Genomic DNA, 24330 nt, shown 5'->3' on the forward strand with positions numbered 1-24330 from the left:
TTCATGTTGATACAAGAAAAAAGTTGGATAAAAACATTTTCAAACATGTAAGTTAAGCCCCAGATACCCACATATATTTTTTCTTTTGGATCATTGATCTTACTAGAACTTTACTATGCAAAATCTATTTTTAATTATGGTCCTATTAATTTAGAACTTACAGCATTCTCCAAGTTCAAATATTGCATTCTGTTCTGTTCTTTCAGTTTCCTTCTTTTTCCTTTCCTCTTTTATTTACTTAGATCTTGGCTTTCACCTTGAAATGAAAGTCTTCAAAGAAACAGTGAAGCATTTCCAATCAGGGACCAGATCTTTTAAACAGCATGGTATACTTTTCCCCGGATCTGACAGCCTTCCTCTGCCCAACACCTAATTGTGGATTACCTGTACTCGCCCTTCTGCTGCCACCAGCAGGGCACTGGAAGGAATGGAGATACGGCTCACATCAGGTTTCACCTTCACAGAAAAAGGCAGTGGTAGGAACTCACCTATTAATACAAATACAAAGTAGGAAGTAGATACACTGTGCCAGATTTTCCAACAGTTAACTTTTCAGCTTGTTTCCCTTACTCAGCAACCAGTGGGGTGGGAGTTTTAACTTTCAGGATTAGAATAGATTTGTATGACACAAAGAAACGATAAATGTTTGAGGTGATGGATTTTCTAATTATCCTGATTTGGTCATCACACAGTGTATGAATGCATCAAAATATCACATTTCCCATAAATATGTACAATTATTATGTGTCAATTTGAAAAAAGAAACAAATGGACTTGGGGTGTTCCCTTTCCCCTCTCATGAAAGAGAATAAATGCATTTGAGTGAAGACTCAGAACACACATCAGCTTCTTTGAATTGCAATAGAAAGCAGAGAATCTATTGGCCACTGTGGCAGTTCTAGGAGCAGGAAAATTTATTTTTGTAATTCTTAAAAAACTCCTGGTTTCTTTGGGGCTGGCACAGTACTTAGGAAAGGTAATTTTGAGAGATTTCAACATTACATATATATATACATACACACACACATATGTATATGTATATTTTTAGTATAGTGGGTGCTCTGTTAAGGTTATCTGTATCCCACCAACTCAGAAACATTTGCAATTTTTCTGGAAACCATCATTCTCAGCAAACTGACAAAAGGACAGAAAATCAAACACTGCATTCTCTCACTCATAAGCAGGGGTTGAACAATGAGAACATGTGGACAGAGGGAGGGGAACATCACACACTGGGGTCTGTTGGGGGGGGACTAGAGGAGGGACAGTGGGGGGTAGGGAGTTGGGGAAGGATAACGTGGGGAGAAATGCCAGATATAGGTGATGGGGATGGAGGCAGCAAACCACATTGCTATGTATGTACCTATGCAACAATCCTGCATGTTCTTCACATGTACCCCAGAACCTAAAGTACAATATATATATATATATATATATATATATATATATATATATATTTAACTAACCATACTTTATTAGTGTAATTGTATTACTTATAACTAAATCTTTACCTACCTATTGTTTTGAAAATTAGAGTGATTCTAGGGATGGTGATTAGGCATTCAAGAATCTTTTAAAATGATCTTTCTAGTTTCTTCTGCAAGAACTTCTCAATGTTAGCCAAAACCATTGGCTTTCTTTTCCCATCAACATATTTTTAATGTTACTTTTTGATCTTGTGTTCTTACCACTGCTAAAATATGGATTACTAAATATGGATTTAATAATCCAAAATGTGGATTATTAAATATGCATATTGTGTTCTTACTACTGCCAAAATATGGATTGTTATTCAAAACTAAGTTCAAATCTCACATAATCAGTCACTTTTCCTGATTACCTCAATGAACTGTGATCTCCTTCTGCCACTAATTCCTTGGAGAACTTCTAGTCCTTAATACTTTCTAGTAGATTTATATCCTGCGAAATTTTCCAAGCTTTGGAGTGGCTCCAAAATGCAACTTCCTAGGCCCCATTCTCCTGAATGCTTTATTTAATCAATCTGAGAGGGGACCTAGGCACATGCATTTCAACAAGGCTACTAAATGTATTTGATATGAATTATGGGTAGAAGACTAGCTTTTGATAAACATCAACATAATCATATATATACATATACATATATATGTTTGTGGGTTTTATAAGTGTATATGTTTTAGTTCCCTTGTTCCGTTATATGCTATTAAAGGGTAGGGATTGTATCTTAACCTGTTTAGTTTATACGATGCCTTAAATTTATATAGTGTCAATGGCATTAATTTATGGTGTTCTCAGACATGTTACAATCAATCTTATACTAAATACAGTATCAGGAAGAGGGTTCACCTAAAATATGCCAGCAATGTTTGTTTGTTTTAAATATGGAACGCTTCACGAATTTGCTTGTCATTCTTGTGCAGGGGCCATGGTAATCTCTATATCGTTCCGATTTTAGTATACTATGTGCTGTCGAAGCAAGCACTGTTTGTTGTTTTTTTATAATCAAAAAAGGGGCAGAAGAAGTATCAAACCAATGGTTATCATTAAATATTTACTTGGGGTCAGATACTCGCCTAATATTTTGGTACACTTCCTATGAGGGGACACCAATGATTCTTTATTTTAACTGTCATCCCTTGTGGTTAAAGGGACTACTGAGAATGAAACCTAAAAATTATAAGGATGCCGTAGGACATCTTGTTGAACGGAAACCAATTTTCCTGGTGAGAAACTTGGTTTCATTTTTTATTTTATAAATGTTGGCTTAATACTGATTATGTGTCATGGAAAAGCCCCACAACATTTGCTACATCAAATGCTGTGAAAATTATCCAGCTCATATTATACCTCTAAGCGTTTCACCAAAATGTAATAATTTCCTGAAACATAAAAGAAACTTCTCCCCATCTTTATTTTTTGTCAAGTGAGAGTACTGAGTTTGTACTTTAATCTTTACATTCAAAACTGGCGGCAGTGAAACTCCTTTATTTTTTGTCATCACTGGCAGTAAAGTTGGGTGGCCAGTGGGTGAACTGATTCTCTCCCTGGGATCCCTGGTCACAGCATCCTGGGTATCAGTGGAGGAAATCCATCTCTGTGATGCCCAGACAGGGTGATAATTCACATCACTGACTTAAAGAACCAGGAAATCCAATTTCTAGAAGGTTTAATTGATATATTTCCTTGCTCTGAAAAGAACCTGTGTAGATAATCAATGAAAGTAGCTATCAACTCTCCTAGGAAAGATGGCTGCACAGCCTCAGTGGAGCCAGCAGAGAAGTGTGCCTGTTTGCACGCCTAGACTCTTCCTTCCAGTGCTTACCACACATGTGTTGCTTTTCCTACCAAAACCTCGTCACAAAGCACTCCAGAAATGTGGGCTCATGGAGAAATATAAAAATGGATTATCATCTGCAAATAAATTGCCAGGAAGGGGCATTTTCCAATGTCTACCCAGGTCTCTGATGTTCCATCTCTAGAGAGGTTGGCTGGTTTGAATTGATCTTCCCTGAGCCTTTTTATTTATTTTTTTTCTTTCTTTCAAGTTCAACTCTCTTGAGGAGAGGTGCTCTTCGTTGAGACTTCTGGTTGACTGTTACACCTTCCCAGTATTTTTGTCTCTCATCATGGCTTAGCTCGTACACTGCACCTTAAAAGAGTAGAGGTCTACCTACTGTACTTTGGAGCAGATTGGACCTTGTATTGCATTTTTTGGAGTGCCTCACTTTTTCTTGCTTGCTTGCTTGCTTGCTTTTTAAGCTTCACAGGAAAGTTCTAAGCCTTTCAACTATCTTCCTAGAAGATTATCTGAGGCCTTTTATTCCTGATACCATCTGTAAATTGAAAAAATGAAGATGAAAGTCTTTGTTTTATGTAGAGGGGGTTGGATACCATGGCTTCTTTTTCTAAGATTGATAATATGTGGAAGTAATGTTTTCGCTTTCTTTTCACTCCTTCCTTTTTTCATCTCCTGTTTTTTTCCCTCTTCCCCCTTCCCTTCCCTTCCCTTCCTTCTTCCTTCTTCCTTCTTCTTCCTTCTCTTCCTCCCTCCCTCCCTGCCTTCCTCCTTTCCTTCCTTCCCTCCTTTCTTCCTTCCTTCCTTTCCTCCCTGTTTCTCTCTTTCTTTTCCTTAGAGATTGGAGAGAATGATTTTTTACATCTTACTGAAGCAACCAGTCATTCCTTTAACTCCCCAATTTTCTAATTACACATAATTTCTATTTACTGTCTTATATACCACATCCATCTCTTACATGTTTAGTACTTATTCTGTCCCTGAGAATATCACGTGATGGTCCTCATTCTTTTATGCTTTTCAGTATCACTCATTATTTATTCTCCAAAATGGTTGTTCAAAGTCAATCATAGTCATTTCATTATTCTTCCTAATGATTGCGTTAGAGATAAACATATGACCCAATACTGGCATGTGAGATTTAAAAAGTCAATGGAGGCTTCTAGGAAAGCACATTTTTTTCTCACTTAGTAGCCTACCAAATACTTTCCACATTGTTAGTCTTTATAATATTTTATGTATGCAGGAAGAGTATTTGGTTAATTACTTAAATGTTGAACAATATCTGCAGGTTTTCTTTCTCTCTCTTTTCTTTTTTTTTCTTTCTTTCTGACAAAGTCTTGCTTTGTCACCCAGGCTGGAGGACAGTGGCAAGATCTCAGCTCACTGCAACTTCTGCCTCCCAGGTTCAAGCAATTCTCCTGCCTCAGCATCCCAAGTAGCTGGGATTACAGGCACATGCTACCATGCAAGGCTAGTATTTGTATTTGTAGTAGAGTTAGAGTTTCACGATGTTGGCCAGGCTGGTCTCAAACTCCTGACCTCAGGTGATCCACACAGCTAGGCCTCCTAAACTGCTGGGATTACAGGCATGAGCCACCACTTCCAGCCTTGCAGTTTATTTCTTATATTTCACTACTTCATATACTTTTAGAAATGTAATCCTTTCACTCTTTAAAAATATTCCTCAAATTGTATTTCTAGAAGTAGAATTGCTAGGTCAAAACTAGAAAACTTTTATGTTTATTGGTTTTCAAAAAGTTTACACTGACTTTAACTGCAATTAGCAGTTTAGAAATGTCTAGTCTGTTCACAGCTTTGAAAATATCAGGTGTTATCTATTTTTACTAATTTGTTCAAATTTGCTTTTCTTTGATTCTTATCAAGTTTGAACATTTTTCCTCATGAATTTATTAGTAGTATTTCTCTTTGGACACTTATTCATCATTCATCTGTATTATTTCTATCAGTTATTAATGATGTCATTTTAAAAATAAGTATTTGGGAGCATTTTATTTAACATAGTTATTTGCCCTTGCCTTATTTGTTGAAAATATTATTTGCTTTCCCATTTGGGCTACCTTATTTTGACTGCAGAAGTTTCTAACTTAATGTCATCAAAATTGTATATTCCTTTTATATATATATTTTACTGTTTTTCAGTGTAGGGAGCCCTCTCTCAAATCCCCCAAATCTAGTGCATATCAAATTCCTCATCTGGTTTTCCTAACATTTTATTGTCGTATTTAATCATTTTATCCATCTGGAATTCCTTTTGACCAATATTCTAAGTTACAGGTCTTGATTTATTTTTCTTTCCAAAATGCTAACCAGCCATTCAATTGCCATTTACTGAATAATCCTTTGCTTCCCTGCTGCTTTGTTAAAATAAATCTTAAATATAATAAAGTCTATTTTGGAGGACTCTCTTCTGCTTCATTTAGCTTTGCTTTGTAGTTTGCAAGATACTTTAACATACATTATCTCATTTCATCCTTCCTACCCTGCAATGATTGCCTGGTTCACCCCCTGCTGATACTTCTGCAATGCAAACATCAAACAATCTGATTTGTCCCATCCCTGTCTTATAGGTGGCAAACAAAACCGTGAAAGGTGAAGCCACTCATTAACCAGCCCTCCCAGCCATTTAGTACCGGGGAGAAAAGGAAAATTTCAGTCTCTACTTTCCTATGCCCTGGGACTCATTCCTGCACTGGGGAAAACATTGGTTGCCATTTCTTTCTTTCACCCCCCCCAGACGGAGTCTTGCTCTGTCACCCAGGCTGGAGGGCAGGGGTGCGATCTCGGCTCATTGCACCTCCACCTCCAAGGTTCAGGTGATTTTCCTGTCTCAGCCTCCTGAGTAGCTGAGATTATAAGCACCTGTCAACAAGCCCAGCTAACTTTTTTGTACTTTTAGTAGACACTGGGTTTCTCCATGTTGGTCAGGCTGGTCTCGAACTCCTGACCTCAGGTCATCCACCTGCCTCAGGCCTCCCAAAGTACTGGGATTACAGGCTAAGCCACTGTGCCCAGGCCATTGGTTGCCATTTCTATTGGATTCAGGGTCATCTGTGAGCCTTCTTTGGGATCCCTCAAACTATGAACCATTTCATATACACACATTCACCTTCCAGGATACTCTGTGGCTTCTGCTCCTGTAGCAGAGGAGAGGCAAGCTGTGGGTGCAGAAGCAGCCGTCTGTGTCTGTGCTTCCCAGCCTGTGTACATTTGGCACTGACTGAAAACTCTGCTTTCTGTCAGTGCATTTGTGCGGTGACATGTATTCTCCGGTGATTAGATTAACGCTGGCAAAGCCAATATGAAAAACCCACACAGATTACCACTGTCACCCACAGTAATTACATTTATTCATTTCCATTTAGCCAAGTTTTTACAAGCCGAGCAAGGGGCCAAATAAGCAATAAACACAGAGGCAAGAAATTAAAATGCTGATCTGTTTGCCGTGAAAACAATCAAACTATCATCTTTCTTTAGGCGCCTCATTCATCATCGGAGAGGGCCACACTGGTGAAATGGAGGTTGGGAGCCTAATGTTATTACATGTAAATTCACTAACATGAAATTACTGCCCCTGATTTGATTTTACTAATAAATTAGTTCATTTCTACCTTTTCGCTAGAGACTTTAGGGACCGTGGAGAATTGTACATGTGTCTCCTAATCTTGCCTGTTTTATTTCGGGCTGGCTGGCTGTTAAATTTCTATTTCTTTTCACTCCCTCCCATCTGATTCTTTAGTTTCCTTGCTATGCCTTATTGGATAAACATGCCATACAATTTGTTGTCTTCACATGTAGTTTGAAAATAAGCAGCTTAAGGACAAATTCTCTTTCGCAGGCAATGCGAACAGCATTGGGAAGCGTTATGAGTATAATGGTTCTTGCAGCTAGTTGGCAGCTATTATTAATTCATTGCTGGGTGTGGTGGTTTTTCTCATTTCTGTATAAATTTTCTATTTGAAAATAGAATGGAGCCAAACTTTGCCATGCCAAGTAGCTATCAAAGCAAGGAAATCAATCTGCAAGTAGCTCCTTCGACGTGCTAGCCTGTCTGCTGTGTTTTCAAAGTAGCAAAGAGTACACAGTGGAAGAGCAGCCGATGGCTCACAGAAGACTGATGCATAATCTCCTCACATTTGCTCCCTCTGTGGGACTTGCATGGTGCTTCCCTTGCTTGTTGTTAATGGCCCATGCCTGCACATTTATTTTTTAAGGATCTTATTTGTTCTGCTGTTTATCCTCAATCCAACATCATGATCCATTTTTGCAAGATTATCATTGGTTTCTATGAACATGACTTTGATGCTACCACTGAGGGAGTGGGGGTGATGAGAAGAGAACATGAGACAAAGGAGAGACAAATCTTTCAGGGGTAACCCCCTGCCCCTTCAGTATTCCTTCTGCCCCCAAATAGAGATTCTGTGAAATGTGGCCCAATTTTAAGCTCTGAGGGAAATGCAAAATATGCACAGTAGTTATGTTCATGCTTTGTAGAGCAAAAATATGTTTAAAAGGTTCTTTGATGCCGTGGTTCAGTGAAAATTAAAGGCATAGAAATGGTAGGCATACATTACACCCACTTCACACATGATCATTGAATAGAGTTTCCTCTTCTCCATAGCATTAATTAAATTGGCATGTTAAGGAAATAAACCAACACGAACAGGAAATAACTAACTTCCATATGCCTCGATTTGAACTTAATTTTATACTCTGCAAAGTCATAAAGTGAGGAGAAGAGTACATCACTTTTTTTTTTTTTTTTTTTTGAAAAAAGTGAGTATGTACTGTTTATCTCTAATTACTAGGTCGGTAATAGAATATTCTAACAAGCTGACATTTTATTAACAAATAAAAATATATGGATGATCAGTTTGAAAATAATTCTATTTAATAAAAATATATTAATAAGCTACTGTGTTTAAAACCTTAAGCTACATGCTGTGTTAAAAGACAAAAATAAGTCTTGGTTTTCAGGGTTTTCAATAAATTCAGATTCGTTTAATCTCTGGGGTCATCCTTGTGACTCTCATCATGCGTATACTCACAGAACCTTGTACTTTTCCTTCATAGTTTTTACCTTACAGTTTGCCATTATATTTTATTTACTTGATTATTTCCTTGATATTTGCCTTTCCAATTAGACTGTATTCTTCATTAGAACAGGGACTCTTTTAGACTTTCTCACCATTATATTCTCACTGACTGTATAGCAATTGTTCAGTAAATGTTGAATAAATAGATTAAAAATTGAACAGTCCTGTAGAATCAGAGAGTGTGTATAAGTTGCTTTAAATTAGTATTATTCCAGGATAAATCACTTAACAGAGATGGCCAAGAACTATTTACTGAGCATCTATTATGTGTAAGGTACTCTAAGTGAAAAGACAGACATAAATAGGTGCCCTTACAGAGCTTACATTTTTAGGGAGAGTGTGTAAACCAGAAATAGGTTTCCAATCATGAGCAATAATGTTTGTTAAATCGTTTATATAATCCCATATATCAGATATTGTTCTTATCTTTGGGAACCAAAAACTCTGTCCTAATTTTATCCTTTTTTGCTTTCTTGGCCCAGAACTCAGTATAAGAAATTTTATAGGCATCTATCTATCTATCTATCTATCTATCTATCAATCAATCAATCATAGATATAGTTATAAGAAGAATTGAAAGGGCAGAAACTGACAGCCACAGAAAACCTGTGCATCTAGGTTTTATATATTCTTGGGAAGACTTAGAAAGTATGATACCCCTAAGTTGTGGAATATCTGGAGATAGGTTCCTTCAATAGGATCAGATTCAAGACATGAGAAGCTGGAGATTTCTGTACATATTTGTGCTGATGTGTTGGTCACCTGGATTCCGTCTATTATCAAAGAATGTAGCGTAATTCCTCTATCCTTTTGAAATGTTCTTTTAAGTATGCACATCTTCATTTCCACAATTTCCCTTCTGATCCATGGGTTTCTTGGTTAATCATGGATGTTATTAAACGGATTTAGAAACCCTCCAAATGTATAGTAAGCAAAGGTAGAATTTAGTGTTAGTTTAATAATATAGTATTATCTTGCTCAACAACTGTAATTTCCATGTTCTTATTGATTGTAATTTATAACATCATTAGCTTTCTAAACTGCCATTAACTAATGATGGACTCTGTGGGCTTAACAGCTCTTTGAAATCAGTTACTGACAAGTTGGCCCCAGAAGCATTTATCAGAAGGGTAATGGATCTCTACTGGAGTGACAATAAATTAGGTTATGCTCTTATTGAATTAAACAATAGATGAAGGAAAATTAGCTATCAATAAACATCTATAAAGCTTTCCCGATTATTCCCAGTCAATTATATCAATTAGAGATCAAACAGGGAACCCCTGCAGTACGTTAAATAGGACTAACCAGAGCCAAAGAGGCCAAATTGTGTTACAAAATGCAACACCAGGGGCAGCTGCAAAAGAGGTAATCATTATCACCATTGACAAAAGGGTTGCTTTATTAGAACATGGGGTATTGCCTGCAGGCTTGCTTCTGGCCAAAGGACAAAGACTCCCTAATAAAGGCAAAAAGGAGGAGAGGGAGGAGACATGGGAAAGGAAGATCAAGAGAAAGGAAAGGGAGAGTTGTGTGAGGCAGAGCACACAGTGGGATACAAAAAGATACTGAAGACTTACTTGTATATATATGTACTTCTCCCTGTTCTAGTACAATAAAGTTAAGCCTCTTGGCTTGTAAAGGATATTTGGCTCTCTACTAAGCAATGACTTTTGTGGGGCCATTACCAACTTTAGTAAGTTTTAATTATACATACATATATATGTATATGTGTGAATATATACATGTATACATAATATATATTTTGTGTCTGTACACATAACATACTAAAACATTTAATAGACAATATTAAATCTATTCTGCATCTATACATATAAAACATGTAATATTTAATGTATATTTAACATATTTCTAATACATAATATAGGCAGATACATAGATATGCAGGTAGATAGAACAATATCAACACTCTATTCCATTTTATGGGAGAAATGTCTTGACAAGCTTGTGTGGATTTTTATTAAATTTCTTCACTAAAAAATTAGAAGGCTTGTAAAAGGGAAACAAAACATGGTCTCAAGTGACTTGAGATGATTGATGAGCTAGATAGAAGGGAAGTTGAAAGACACGGTAGGTTTTCCTAATGGTCACACCTTAATTTCCACATACCTTATACACAGTAGACTCTCAATAAATGCTTGTTAGATTTGATGAAAGCCTTGAATTTTACATGAGAGTAAGAGGAAATCACAGCCACAAAATAGTGTATTGGTCATCTGAGGCTAGAAGTCCACAGCTCTTCTGACATATGTGCCTTCTTGGTCTTGCTGACATGTTTTATAAGAGAAGTGTTTCATTTTGTTTCATGCCTTTGAATTTTATGGGTATTTATTATGTGTTTCACATAGATTCCACTGTATTGTTCTCCATGAAAAATTGCTCACCAGGAGTGGCTGCTGATTCTCTGTCCCTGCACTTCTTTATTTTTGCAAAAGTAATTGTGGTTTTTGCCACTAAAGTATGGGGGGAAAAAACACAATTACTTTTGCACCAACCTAATAGGAACCCAACTTGATGTGCATCTAAGTACTTTAAATTAGCTGTTTCCATGTATGATCCTTACAGAGGTCTGATGGGGCTGGCATATGAGCCATAGAAGCTAAGTAGACCCTCGAGGAAAAAGGAAAGGCCTAGGGAAGACAAAATGTCATGATTCAATGGCCTTGGAGCCAGAGTAGTGCTAAGATTCTACATCTACCACTCATCAGCTTTGTTTCCAGTCAGTTCAATTATCTTCTCTGCCTCCTCCTCAGTGAAACGGACACCATGAATCTGACCTTAAAAAAGTTTGATGGTTGGAGGTGATGTTTGCTGCTAGTAGCACCAACCTTCTCATGGATTCCCTTAACTTTGAGCTTTCATTCTCCTCATCTGTAAAGTGGAGATGATTCCTGCTATCTCACAGGGCATTTGTAAGGTGCTAATGTGATAATTAATTTGAAAAATGTTATGCCAACTGTAAGGTACTAAACATTTGTTAGCTGCTATAAAAATCAGAACCATTCTTGCTAGTTCCCTTTTGTTCCCAAGAGAAACATACTAATTCTCATGTGATGCCTTGTAGAAACAGGCCTTTCATAGGTAACTAAGATAGAATTTGTCCCTCTCCTCTTTCCATGCTCACCACTGTTCCTTAGTCACTTACAACACTATTTATTTCAATTTCTCCAGTCTTCCACTGGTAAACATGAGTGCTATTACCCTGACTTTGTGCTAAGCTTGGAGGCATGTAGGGCTGTTTCTATCCTCACAAAAATGTAGGGCTTCCAATTCACCAGTCTGCATGATCTGTTAATGTCTAATTCTCAATGCTCAGTCCTGATCAGGAAGAGATCATGAATTCTTCCGGCAGCACTGGCCATTTGTTCCAACTCTATTTACAACATTATGATTGGGGATATTTGAATATCAGAATTGCTACACAACATTGAGACAGGATTTTATCTGCACAGGAGGACTGAGGATGATTCCTGAGAGGACATGGGAGTCTCCTAGACAGTCTTATCTAGGTACCATAGGAAAGCACCTAAATGAGTCACTTTTATAAGGCCAAAGATCTTATTTCTTTGACATGTAAGGAAAGACAAAATTTCGGGAAAAAAAAAAATGTCCTTGGCTGTGGAAAGTGAACTTACAAATGAAGGCAAATACCAATGATTCAGATTCTCCAAAACAAAATATGCCTCACTTAATTTTGAAAGCTTAGCAAAAGTGGTTACTTTGAAATATCTAAAAAAATGACTCAATACATAATGGCCCTTTGAAGTGGAAAGGGAATTTAAGGATTTAGGTTTGTCCTGGGATTAATAAATTGGGAAAACTAAATCCCAAAGTTGGCGCTGTGACAGAGTCCTTGGCAAATGCTCAGTTACTGTGGTCTCTCCCAGGGAAAAGCATAGTGGTAAGGAGAGGGTGTTAGCTTTCTGAGCCTTAGTTTCCACCCTTGGAATAAGAAGATAATGTTTAAATCACAGGATTATGGTAACAATTAAATGAGATAACAGATAAAGCATTCTACACAGTATGGGAACATGGCTAAGGTTTCATAAGTATGGGTGACATTTTTGTTTTTGTTGTTATTTTGAGAAAGTTAACATTTATCAAGCTTCTACTGTGTGTTAAGCACTTTACCTACATATTTTTCTTTTGTAAACTCTCTGAGTATTTGTTTCTTCTATGAAATAGGCATGCTAAAACTTAGTTCAAAAAGTGGTCTTAACTGTGCAAAGATGACGTAGTTTGTAAACAATAAACTTAAGATTTAAGTCTGTGCTTGTCTGAGCAAAATTCATGCTCTTTGCACTATTCCTGTCTTCTAGCAAAGTCTATTGTGAACCGTATCTTTTATTTTTTTATTATTTTTTCTTTTTTTCTTTTTCTTTTTTTTTCCCATTTATTTTATTGCATTTTAGGTTTTGGGGTACATGTGAAGAACATGCAAAATTGTTGCATAGGTACACACATGGCAGTGTGATTTGCTGCCTTCCTCCCCGTCACCTACATCTGGCATTTTTCCCCATGCTATCTCTCCCCAGCTCCCCACCCCGCCACTGTCCCTCCCCTATTTCCCCCCAACTGACCCCAGTGTGTAGTGCGCCCCTCCCTGTGTCCATGTGTTCTCATTGTTCAACACCCGCCTATGAGTTCTCAGCAAACTGACAGAAGAGCAGAAGATCAAACACCATATCTTTTATTTATTATTATTTTTTCCTTTTATGTCACCACTACTCTTACTAAAACTTAGAGCAGTCCTTCAAAGATTCTTTATAGATATTAACTGAAAGGAAAGGTCAAGTACGCTTAAGAGAAGTGGAGGGGGGAATGTTACTCTTTGTACTTCTTGTGTTTTAAAAATGGAGAATTATGCTTCCCTGCAACTAACAGAGCTACTCTTTTCCAAAAATTGGTCTAAGACTCTTCTGTGGCTATGGATGGTACAGCACAAGTCCTTATTACTAATAAACATCAAATATATACAGTCTCACAGTTGGGGAAAATAAATTGTGAAAAGATACGGCCCTTCTATGAAAAAGTAGGTAGTTTAAGAGTTGTAGAAACAGCTTTAAACATAACAGTTGTGCTTTGGGGAATAGAGTAATCTTGTGATGTGAGTAGATCTATATCTCTATGCAGAGGCTAGGAGTAGGTGTGCAAACACACACACATATACATGAATTAAGTAGCTTTTGTAGATTTATTGGAATTTATATACATTATATATTACATTATATGTATATTACATATTATATATACAGTATGTATCATATAGATTTATTGGGATTATATACATATATATTATATGTATGACCCAATATTATATAATCCCAATAAATTTATAAAATACATAGATATATACGTAAAACACTGAGAAATATAGACAAATTTCTGACCTAAATTAGAGAATCTTGCAAGGAAGAAATAATGCATATACTTGGAATACAGGAGAAAAATGTAAAGCATGTTCTCACCATAGGTATGGTTATAGGCAGTAAAAAAATTTAAATGGTCTTAGAAATAAGAATTATAAAACATATCCAGCTCTTCAAAAATGCTACAGACAGCTAAATTACATGGGCTTGAGTCCCTTTGCCAATGGCACCTTTTAAAAAATTTGTGTTTGGTAACACATCTCCTTCAGTGCTCTCATCTCATTAGTCTGAGGGTCACATGTAAATGTCAATCGACTATACCAGTACACTTCCCCAAACCATATTTTTTTTTTTGCAGTTCCAATGAAGGGAGAGAAATGAAAGAAAGAATTTACTGAATTCTTTTAGGCCTTCAGTCTAGTCTAGTATCTTCTACATGTAGGTCTTAAGCATGTAAAACTTTGTCTAATGATGTATGATCTGACAAGACATTGGCTAAAATGCATGAAGGAAAAAAAAATCTAGTTAACACAAATGCTTCCAAAAGCCTAAATATGTATTTAAAACATTCATAGTTCCACATTACAAAATGCATATTAATGTTAGTGGTACACAAAATGATACACAATAAAATGCAGATTTTAATTCAACACAATGTCTAAAATTAGCGAGTTAAATTAGCTACAGTAGTTAAGGTTTATAAATTAGCTTTACTGAAGCTACACAAGATTTCTGAAAGAAACATTAGCAGTTGAACATGCATTTATCACTCTGAAATAGACACACTCTGCCACATTGCTTTTGAAATCATCTGGGCGGCCTTAAATGAACCTGTGGCCATTTCATTAAAGGCTTGATGGCATAATTTAGTCTGTGATTTCAATTTGTTCAACTGGCCACTTTAAAGAGAGTTAATTTCTCTCTATGCTTAAATTTACTGCCCAGTGCTCCATCATTAATACATTAGATCTCTATGAACAATTTGTTCATTTGATTCCCAGGCCTTTCCCCAAGATTCATTCAACACACTTTTATTAAGCACATACTAAGTGCCAAATGCTGTTTTAGATCCTGGGGACACAGTAGTGAACAATACAACAATTCCTGACCTTATAAACTTTTATTCAGCTTTGGGGGATACCAATGATAAGATAAAGGGGTAAAATATAAACACTGTTAGGTTTGTAAGAGCGTCAAGAAGAAAAATAAAGCAGGGCTGGGTGACAGAAAGCATGCTGGCGTTGGGAAAGAAAAGGAATGTTGAACAATGAGATGAAGGCAAGGGAAGACCTCCCTGAGAAGGTGACACTTAGGTCAAGACCTGACGTCAGTGAGGGAGAGAACCCTGTAGCTATCTAGGGAATCAGAAGAGAGAAGACACAGCAAGTACAAAGGCGCTGCAGGAGTGCTTCTCAAGTTCTTAGGCAATGACAAGGAATTCCGAGTGGAATGAATGATGGAGAGTGCAGGAGCTGAGGTCAGAGGGTAAGGGAGACAGACCAGGTAGGACTCTGGCAACCATGATGAAAACTTCGGCTTTCCTCCGTTGAGATATGAAGTAACTAAAGGGTTTTGGGTGGTGGAGAGACACATTAAGAAGGCCTCCTAATCTTTTGAACCACAGACTAGTACTTACTTAGGGTCAGGTAAGTAAACCAACTGGTTGTAGCTGTGATCACAAAAACAAAATAAGGGTCCCAAATTTAGCAAGAGGCAGCAGTGATGAGGAAGAAACTTTGCTGATGTCTGCATTCAACACTGATGCACATGTGTAATCAACAGCACATCTCCACTCTGTGTCTCCTATTTCCCTACATAATCCTCAAATTGCAGATGAAGCCAAGCAGCAAAAAGTCCTTTTAAGCCTCTGTTTAGATCCCACTAAATCCAAATGTTTTATAAAATAAACTTTCATAAAATAACACAGAACTGAAAATGACCCTCCAAGGCTGAAAGTCCTAAAAGTAAAAGTCTTTCTGCAAATCCCTTAATTTTTAGAACCCACACATGTTCTTTCCTACCACTAGCTTCTTTGCAAATGAGAACATCACTTCTAGTTCATGATAATGTTTTAACTCTCCAGCTTGCTCTTCACCCAGGAGGCACATAATTATGAAGAGTGAAAAACATATTTGTTAACATTCACCTGGTATATACAGTTGTCATCTTAGTTAAGTGGTGTCATCTCTGCTTGTAGTAAAAGAGAGTACGTTACACAGAAAATCTGAAAGTAAATTCTCTTATAGAATGTTTAAATTGCAATACCCATGAACTAAGCCAAATACTGAAACAAAAAGAAACCTATTGCCGTATGGATTGATATGTGATTCCTTGTCTCTTTTACCACTACTTGTTTGAGGATGAAGCAGTCTCCAATTTCTGAAGTGGGCAGTTTTCAAAATTGTGTTTTTGTATCATGATTTGGAACTTTAAAACATTTTCCCCAAGAAGTAAGATTATTGATAGTGTTCAGATTCCTGGGAGAGCTCTTGAAGAATTCTCAATCCAGAGCATAGTTGAGTTGTGGCAAAGATGTGATGGACAAGCCCAGGGCAGAAGGGAGAGCAGGAGGAAAAGGAGGGGAAGAGGAAGGAGTTTCTTCTTCCTTCAGAGTCCCTGAGACACACCCAGCCAACATTTTGAAATTGATTGTTAGATCTGGTACCTTCTCCATTGCTTCTAGTACACATCTTTTTTCATCTGATCAGTAGCCCTCTTTCCAAGTCCCAGAAACCTTAAGCCTAGTGTTATGTAACACTGGGGCCCGGCCTCTCCCCAGAGTGACCCACGATTCAAAATGACGTACCTCAACTCTATCTCAAACAAAATTTTCTCTGTCTTCAGGATATCTGGTCCAAGCTACAAGTTGGGGAAACAATTGATCCAAATACTTTGTTCTGAGGAGTGAATGACTAATAGAACAGACATATATGAAATAGAGGGGAAAAAAGAATAGCTTTTACACAAATGAATCTAGATTGGCAGACTTGCTGTCAGTATGGTGGTAGGAAGTGAAACACACAAAGAAAAGCATCATTAAGAGATAGGAGAAGGGACTCTACCTGGAAAAACACCCCAGGGGTTGGCTGTCATAATTGGCCCTTCTTTTCTCAGCATGGCTTCTTTCTCTATTTTGAGTCTTGGTTTCATGTTTAATTTTCAATGAAGATGCAATGAAAGTGTAAGCGTTTATGGTGATAAACTTATATTTTGATGGGCCTGAGAATGTGGAGGAAAAGAAGTAGTGAATGGGAAGGTGAGGGCAAAGTTGTAATTTTATTTTTTTGGTGTTAACTTTAGAAGATAAGCTGCTTCCAAATATCTGGAAGCCATGTATGCTCATCTACATTCACTTTACTTTCTTGTCACATTTTTTCAAACCCAATGAGTATAAAAGTTTTGAACAAAATAAGTTGTTTGAAAGGCAACTTATTGTTATCCTCATAAAAACTCAGCATTACAATAACTTATAGAAAGAATATAATGCATTTCTCGGTTTTTAATCATGTCTTGGTGTCTGCAAGCTAGTGATTTTATGACACTTTTATTTTTAAGTAGAATATTACCTTTCAGTTTAGAAATAAATAGTAAGCCCCAGAAGTGTTAGCTCCATGAAAATAAATAAGAATCATGCCTAAAATAAGAACTTAGCATAGTTACTACTTTAAAAAAGAGCAGCTGAGCCACTACCATAAAACATGACTAGAAGAATTCAAAAAGATAGTCAATCTATATTCCTGTACCCCATGACATACTTTAAATTCCACCGCCTCTGAACATATTTTTGCATAGAAACTTGGCTGTGGTTCTCCCCCTCCTTTATTACACACCCCACCCACCCCTACCATAAACATGTAATATGCCTCCATCGTAAATTTAAGGGCCATCCTGATGTCATGCCCCTCAGTGACTAGTGAGATTTCCCAGGCTGCAGGAGAATCAAGAGCTGAGGGCACTGTCAACAGGAGTGCAAAGGAAGACTTGGAAATTTTATCGATGACTCCCTCCCTCCAATTTCCTATGTGCCTTTGCATAAGTTGCTAACAACCAAATTAGTTAATGTTCAGGCCCTCAGAACGTGTGAAGTAATCACTCCTTTCTAAAGGGCACAGTGGGGTAATTTTTACTTTTGTTTTCTTTTACATTCATTGTATTTTTTTTTTCTTCCTTAATTCACGCTCCTTTGGTTTTCCCCTCTGTGCCTCAGCTATATATTGCTTTGAAAAATCAATAAATCCTTTGCACATAATAATGCTCACCTACTCTACCTCACAGGGGTGCTGTGATGCGTAATTAATTAATGTGTGTAAAGAGCTGAGGGATCACGCGACGCAAGACGCCCTATAAGTGGGAAGAATCATTATTAATAAGTGTTATTACCCAAATGCCTCTAGATGTCAGCAAAACATCTTTTAAAAATATAATTGGGCAGCCAGTTTTGAAAAGCCTAGGTTCATTTTCTCGTGTACGGCAGACACAGGGAGAATGGCATCAGCAGCAATGCCAATGAAGCCTTTTCTTTTGGCTCAAGGAGGCTCTTTTAATCTTGGAGTATAAACTTTGAATAGATGTAAGCATTGGAACAAAGCAGCACTTGGATGCCTTGAGGTCTGAATGGGTGGCAGGCTGGGTCATTTTCTGGACAATCTGTATGAAAGATCAGTCTTCTCTCCAAAAATAGATTTTCATTTCCTAATCTCTGAAGCAATCTGTGTTGCTAGTGAATAGATGAGGTGAGAATATATATGGTGTGTATATATACATACATATATGTGTGTGTGTGTGTATATGTTTTAAAATATATATTTAAATATATATGTATTTTTTCTCTCCATGTTCAAATATGTATATGAGGAGTTCATAACAGAAAAATAGGTGTGGGCAGTTTTAAATGTGCAGATCCCAGTGATGCCGGCTGTACTGGCTTCCTTCTGTGATGAAAATGTGAAAATGAGAATTATGGCAATTTCCCACAAAGTACAGGTGATGACATTCCAGGCTTGTTTCTGACACAGATTATGTAGTAACCTAAATGATCATTTGCTGATGCTTATCTCAGTAACTAGTTCTTTCTTTCTCTGCTCTCCTCTTGTACATTGTTGTGTCCACAGAGATGTAAGTGTGAGGTGTGGATACAGAAGAAGTGGACCACAGCCAGGGGACCATGTTATGAAACTTCTCAAAGGTGTGAGTGCTAGGAGATGGTGAAGTGCCAGGGAAGAAAAGTCAGTTGGGAAAGAGCATTGAACTTATTTTAATTCAATTCAACATACCTTGATTTCCTGGTTGCATGCTAAGTTAGATGATTTAGTTTACTAAGTACTTCTCAGGGAGGTAATAGTTTTATTTCAAAAGTCCCCATGATGAAAAAAAAATAGTCTCCATATATTATATTTATAAGTCAAGTATAATAAGATACAAAGTATTATTTTTTGTCATTATCCAATATCACACACACTTTGCTTCTCAAGGAAATTTCACAAAAAGGTTGGACTGTTTATTCAGTTTTTCTTTTAGTTGTTCAGGGGAGTCATTTAAATAATCTAGTTTTCTAGGGCAGAACAAGCACCAGCCTGTGTCCATGCAGTATACCTGGTGTCATATGTACCTTCGGGGCAAGAATGGCATGGCCCTTGATGACCCTGAAATAGCTGTCTCCAGGCCAGATTTTGAGGCTCCAGACCACAGGGATGTGATGGAATATGGTTTGGGTTTGTCATGGACAATGAATATGGTCATTTGCTTTACTTGCCTGCGTTTCAGTCAGTCTTGTGGCTGACAAATTTGAGCCCCAAAGAGGCAGCCACAGAAAGGGAGGGAGGACAGCAAAAGAGAGAGAAAATGCAAACATTGTTTAACAAGTGTTTGCTTTAGTGAATTTAAAATCGCTGAATTACACAGAACATTGCTATTATTTTGGAGTGACACACGTAGAGCTCCACAGGAGCACTTCAGAAGGATTCAGATGTGGGTATTTCCTCCAGGTGTGTAGCTGCTTAGAAAGGTTTAAAGGCACATCTGCTACCAATCCCCATTCTCTGCTTAACCTCCCAGCCTGTGTCTTCCTGCACGTTTGCCCTGCTTCTCCTGACAGGTCTCCATACCTATGCAGAGATTAAGCCAATCTCTCATTTCCCAGTTCCCCTCACGGGACTGTCATAAGACTTAATTAAATAACGTTCATAAAGCATTCTGTTGTTCAGGTGTCCCTGGATAAAATGCAGAGCACAATATTATTGTGATTATTATTAATTAGGATGATCTTGTCTGAGGCAAAGGATGTTTCTTGTCAGCTTTGGAGAGTTCTATCCTGATCTTCAGTTCTGCAGAAGGGATTTGCAATTCAAATGGCTGAACTGTAATCCTTGATCTTGGAGAAATCTTGAGAAAGCAAGAGAGATGACAGAAAAACTGAAGATCTGGAGTTTGCAGGCTGATTTCTAAGAGGAATAAAGGAAGATGTTCCAAGCATATTACCAAGGCTCTTAATTCTAGTATTCTTCCTTCCATCCTCAAATAATCAGTTTTTTAAAAAAGTGAAAGACTGGTTTAACAATCCCTAGAGAATGTAGTAGCGACCATTAAGAACCAATATAGGGGTCACCAAAAGCAAGCAATTCCTTCCATCTTCAGTTTTTCCTTTGAGAGAATCCTTAGACCAATAATGAGGGAAATGTAATTGACATAAGAGTGAGACTTTGGGGAAACATTTGAAAAAGCTCCTTGTGAGAGCCTTGTGGACAAATTTGAGGACCACTGATTGTATGTGAGTAAATATGGCAGGGCTCCCTCTTAGACTCTGCCTTGCTCAATATTTTTATTTGATAACTCAAATGCCGTATCATTTGGAATAAAAGCGAACATCTTAAATGTGTAAAAATTGTTGATAGCTGGGGCTTGATAGTCTAAATTGTTGAAAATAAAATTCAGCAGGAAAAATTGTAAAGCTCTGCAAACCAAACTGCAAAAGCCTGGGCAAGGAAAGATGTGGCTAAGCATAGATTATATGAGCTTTGGCACTGAGCGAGCTTGGCAGTATGCTGTGGCAATCGAGAAAGCTAGATACAACTCAGACTTCATCAACCAAACACGTTGTTTCATCCTAGGCAAATAAGGAGGGTCTCACCAGGCTAGGGCAGGGACTATACAAACTTTGAGGGCAGAGGTTGTGCTTTATTTATCTGGGTATCACCACCTGACACAGTGTAGGGACCCAGTAAGTGTTTGTTGAATGAACAAATTTAGGATTTGGAAAGATGCCATGTGAAGCAGGATTGATGAAAGTTATGATGTTTAACTTGGAAAAGAGAAGCCTTGGAATGATGTGATCGCTATCTCCAAGTATTTGAAGGAGGATTGCCATGTGACAGAGACAGGTGGGTTCTAATGGCCCAGGGGATCATTTGGGGACTGCTGTGTTCAGCCTGCTCAGTTGCACAATTCTAGTGGCAGCATTCATATAGAAAATGGCTGAGGAGCCCTAGAGATAGGCAGTATCTAGTCTGTACAGCTGTACAGGGGATTCTCAGAGTATATAAGCTCACAAGGAATGGAAAATGTTTCCCTATATTGAGTCAAAATACAAATAAGGCTTTCCAAAATTCTTTGAACTGGCTTCAAACCTAGAGATGCTGTTGGTCACTTTTCTAAATTATGGAGTTGGTAAAGATGTTCCTGAAACGTTCTGTTTTATAAGGTGGTAATGATGTCAGTTTCAATTTTACCTAAAAAGTAATTATCTAAATAGTTTCCCTTAAAGTAGAAGGAACTTGAACTTATGTAAATAAGGACAGAATTTGCATGCTGGCTGATAGATTCTATAATCGTGTATGTGATTCAGTCACTGGGGTTTGGCTATCTAATAGAAAAACAAAAATGAAAACATCGCAATTATAATCATTACACATTTTAGGATCATTTTACTCTTGGAAATCAGGGCATAATTTACACAAGTAGTGGATATAAAAACACTGATATTTTAATTTTAATTGGAATTATAATATAAGTGATTATTTAATAATGCTATTGAAGATATTATGTGCTAGGTACTGTTCTAATTGCTTAAATATAGTATTTCATTCAATCCCCCTAATTATTTCATGGGATGGGTGCTGTTGTTGTCCCCATTTTACAGATGAGGAAGCTGAGGTGCAGAAAGGTCACACAACTAGAAAGCTGCATATTTGGAAGGCAAGGAAGCAGGGAAAGTGGATTTAAATTAAGGTATCTGGCTCCAGGGTATCTCTCCTACCCATCACACTGTGCTGGCTCTCTACAAAGGCACCTCAGAACCTGTTTGGTGCACTCATATGATCAGGGTTTTAAAAATATTTCCAAATGAATATGGGAAATACAACAATGATTATGGCCAATGTGGCTATTAATTTGTTGCATATAAAGACTACCCAACCTAAACACATGATTTGTAGAGATACAATATAAATAGCAGCCCCCAAATTTCTCTTACCTTGTCCTTAGAAGCACAACAAAATTAAAAAAAATGATAATTAAAGTGCAAGAATTCCATATAATAGGTGATTATAGTATTTTTAAGATTCTGATGCTGCAAAACCGTTAATTCTCAATCTATATTTAATACAAATAATACTTCTCAAATTCAACACATTAAAAAATTTATTTGCACATAAATAAGGCTTTTTCTTACATAATTAAATAGTAAGCTAAGCTGTACATATTTGTTACATGGGAAAAAATATAAATTTACTTCTGTATATAATAAATAATTATGTTAGAAGTATTTCATTATATAATTTTGAATTATATTTTGTCTTAGAATAAAATAGATTTTATTTTTAAAATGTCCCTGTATTTCTCTTTCTGCCACCTTTCTGCAACACCACAAATGTGCACATGAACATCCGGCTAATGCTCTCAAGAGCATCAATAAAGCTGAAAAGAGGCAAATGCCAGGTTCTTATTAGACCATGCTCCAAAGTCATCATCCGGTTTCTGACTGTGACGATGAAGCAAGATAACATTGGCGAATTTGAAATCATTGATGATAACAGAGCTAGGAAAACTGTTGTAAGCCTCACAGGCAGGCCAAACAAGTGTGGAGTGATCAGCCCCAGATTTGATGTGCAACTTAACAATCTAGAAAAATGGCAGAATAATCTGTTTCCATCCAACCAGTTTGGTTTCATTGTACTGACAAAAGCAGTTGACATCATGGACCACGAAGAAGCAAGAAGAAAACACAGGAGGGAAAATCCTGGGATTCTTTTTCTAGAGATGTAATACATATTTACAAATAAAATGCCTCATGGGAAAAAAACGTCCCTATTCTATACCATGCAAACACAGTGCAATGGCTTTTATAAATTACTCATGGTTATATTTCTCTCATGATTATATGTTTCCATGAAAGTGTTTCACAGTTTTAAAATACTGTAACATCCATTACAGACTAATCTAGAAATGAGACTGAAATCACAGGATGTTGAAGGCCTTTTTCCTGCTCATGTTCTATGTTATGATATCATCATGTATTCATTATTTTTGCTCATAGGATAAGTTCAGTATGTTTACTGAAGTTCATCTGGTTTATTCAAATGAGAAAAAAGCTATAACTTTGGGCATTTTCTAAAAGAGGAAGAAGCCAAGGTTAACTCTTAAGTTTGTGGTTATGAAAGGAGGGGGAAATTTTAAAACGCCTTCTATCTATAGTACTTATCTAAATCCTACTCATTTTTCAATTCCCAGTTATAAGATCACCACAAGCAGGCCATCTCTACTACCCCAGCCTCTTTGATTTTATTTAGCAAGTAACGAGGGCTCTTAGGCACCTGAAGTCTTGCATTATCATTACTATGAGAGAAAGTCTCCAGTTATTCTCTTATAATCTCCTTTAGTAGGTCTTCTCAGTTACGGTTTTAAATTCAGGTACCTGGCTGCAGGGTCACCTTCCTTTTCAAAAATGCATTCTTAAAATTCTTTATTTTTCTTTTGGCATGTGGTAGTGTAGGCTTCAGTGTATGCACATACAAAGTGCTCAGGTGGTCTTGGTCTTACGTTCCTCTGAAGATTGGGTGATGTCTTTAACCCTACATTTCCTTACCTGGCATTTTATGCCCTTAATGAAAAATAAACAGACCAAAAAAATTGAACAGTGAATTCCTGGAGGCTCCTTCCCCTGGCTCTCTGCTCTGCGAACTAAAAGGAAATAAAAAAGGCAGCTGAGATGCCTGAAGGAGACAAGATAAGAGGACAGAAATTCTCTCCTAATGACCAAGATTCTTTAGGGTCTCTTCTCAAGTTGCGGTGCTAATTTATTGCCTTAAGTATTACCAGAGTCATCTAATCTGTTTAATTTCAGAAAGTTTCACTTCCTTGTCCTCGATAAATCTCCTCATTCCCAGTTTTATGCCAAGGATGACACTCTGTGGTCACATTAGTGGAAAGAGTAATGGAAAGTTAGAAAGTAACTAATGACCTAAAGTTTCCTGGGAGGACTTTAAAAAATAGCCCCAAGTATTGAATTACCCATCCTCATACTCTCAGTGTATTGTAAAAACCCTGTTCCCTAAAA

At 37.2% G+C, this 24330-nt stretch overlaps 1 non-coding gene across 1 annotated transcript; it reads right to left on the bottom strand.

Moving 5' to 3' along the window:
- Window positions 1-2354: 2354 nt before the first annotated feature.
- On the bottom strand, window positions 2355-2461 carry LOC119466988. The gene has a single exon (XR_005195501.1). It is a non-coding gene; the product is annotated as a U6 spliceosomal RNA (small nuclear RNA).
- Window positions 2462-24330: the final 21869 nt, after the last annotated feature.

This window comes from Cebus imitator, unplaced genomic scaffold, assembly GCF_001604975.1.
Source record: "Cebus imitator isolate Cc_AM_T3 unplaced genomic scaffold, Cebus_imitator-1.0 Scaffold248, whole genome shotgun sequence".
NCBI lineage: Eukaryota > Metazoa > Chordata > Mammalia > Primates > Cebidae > Cebus > Cebus imitator.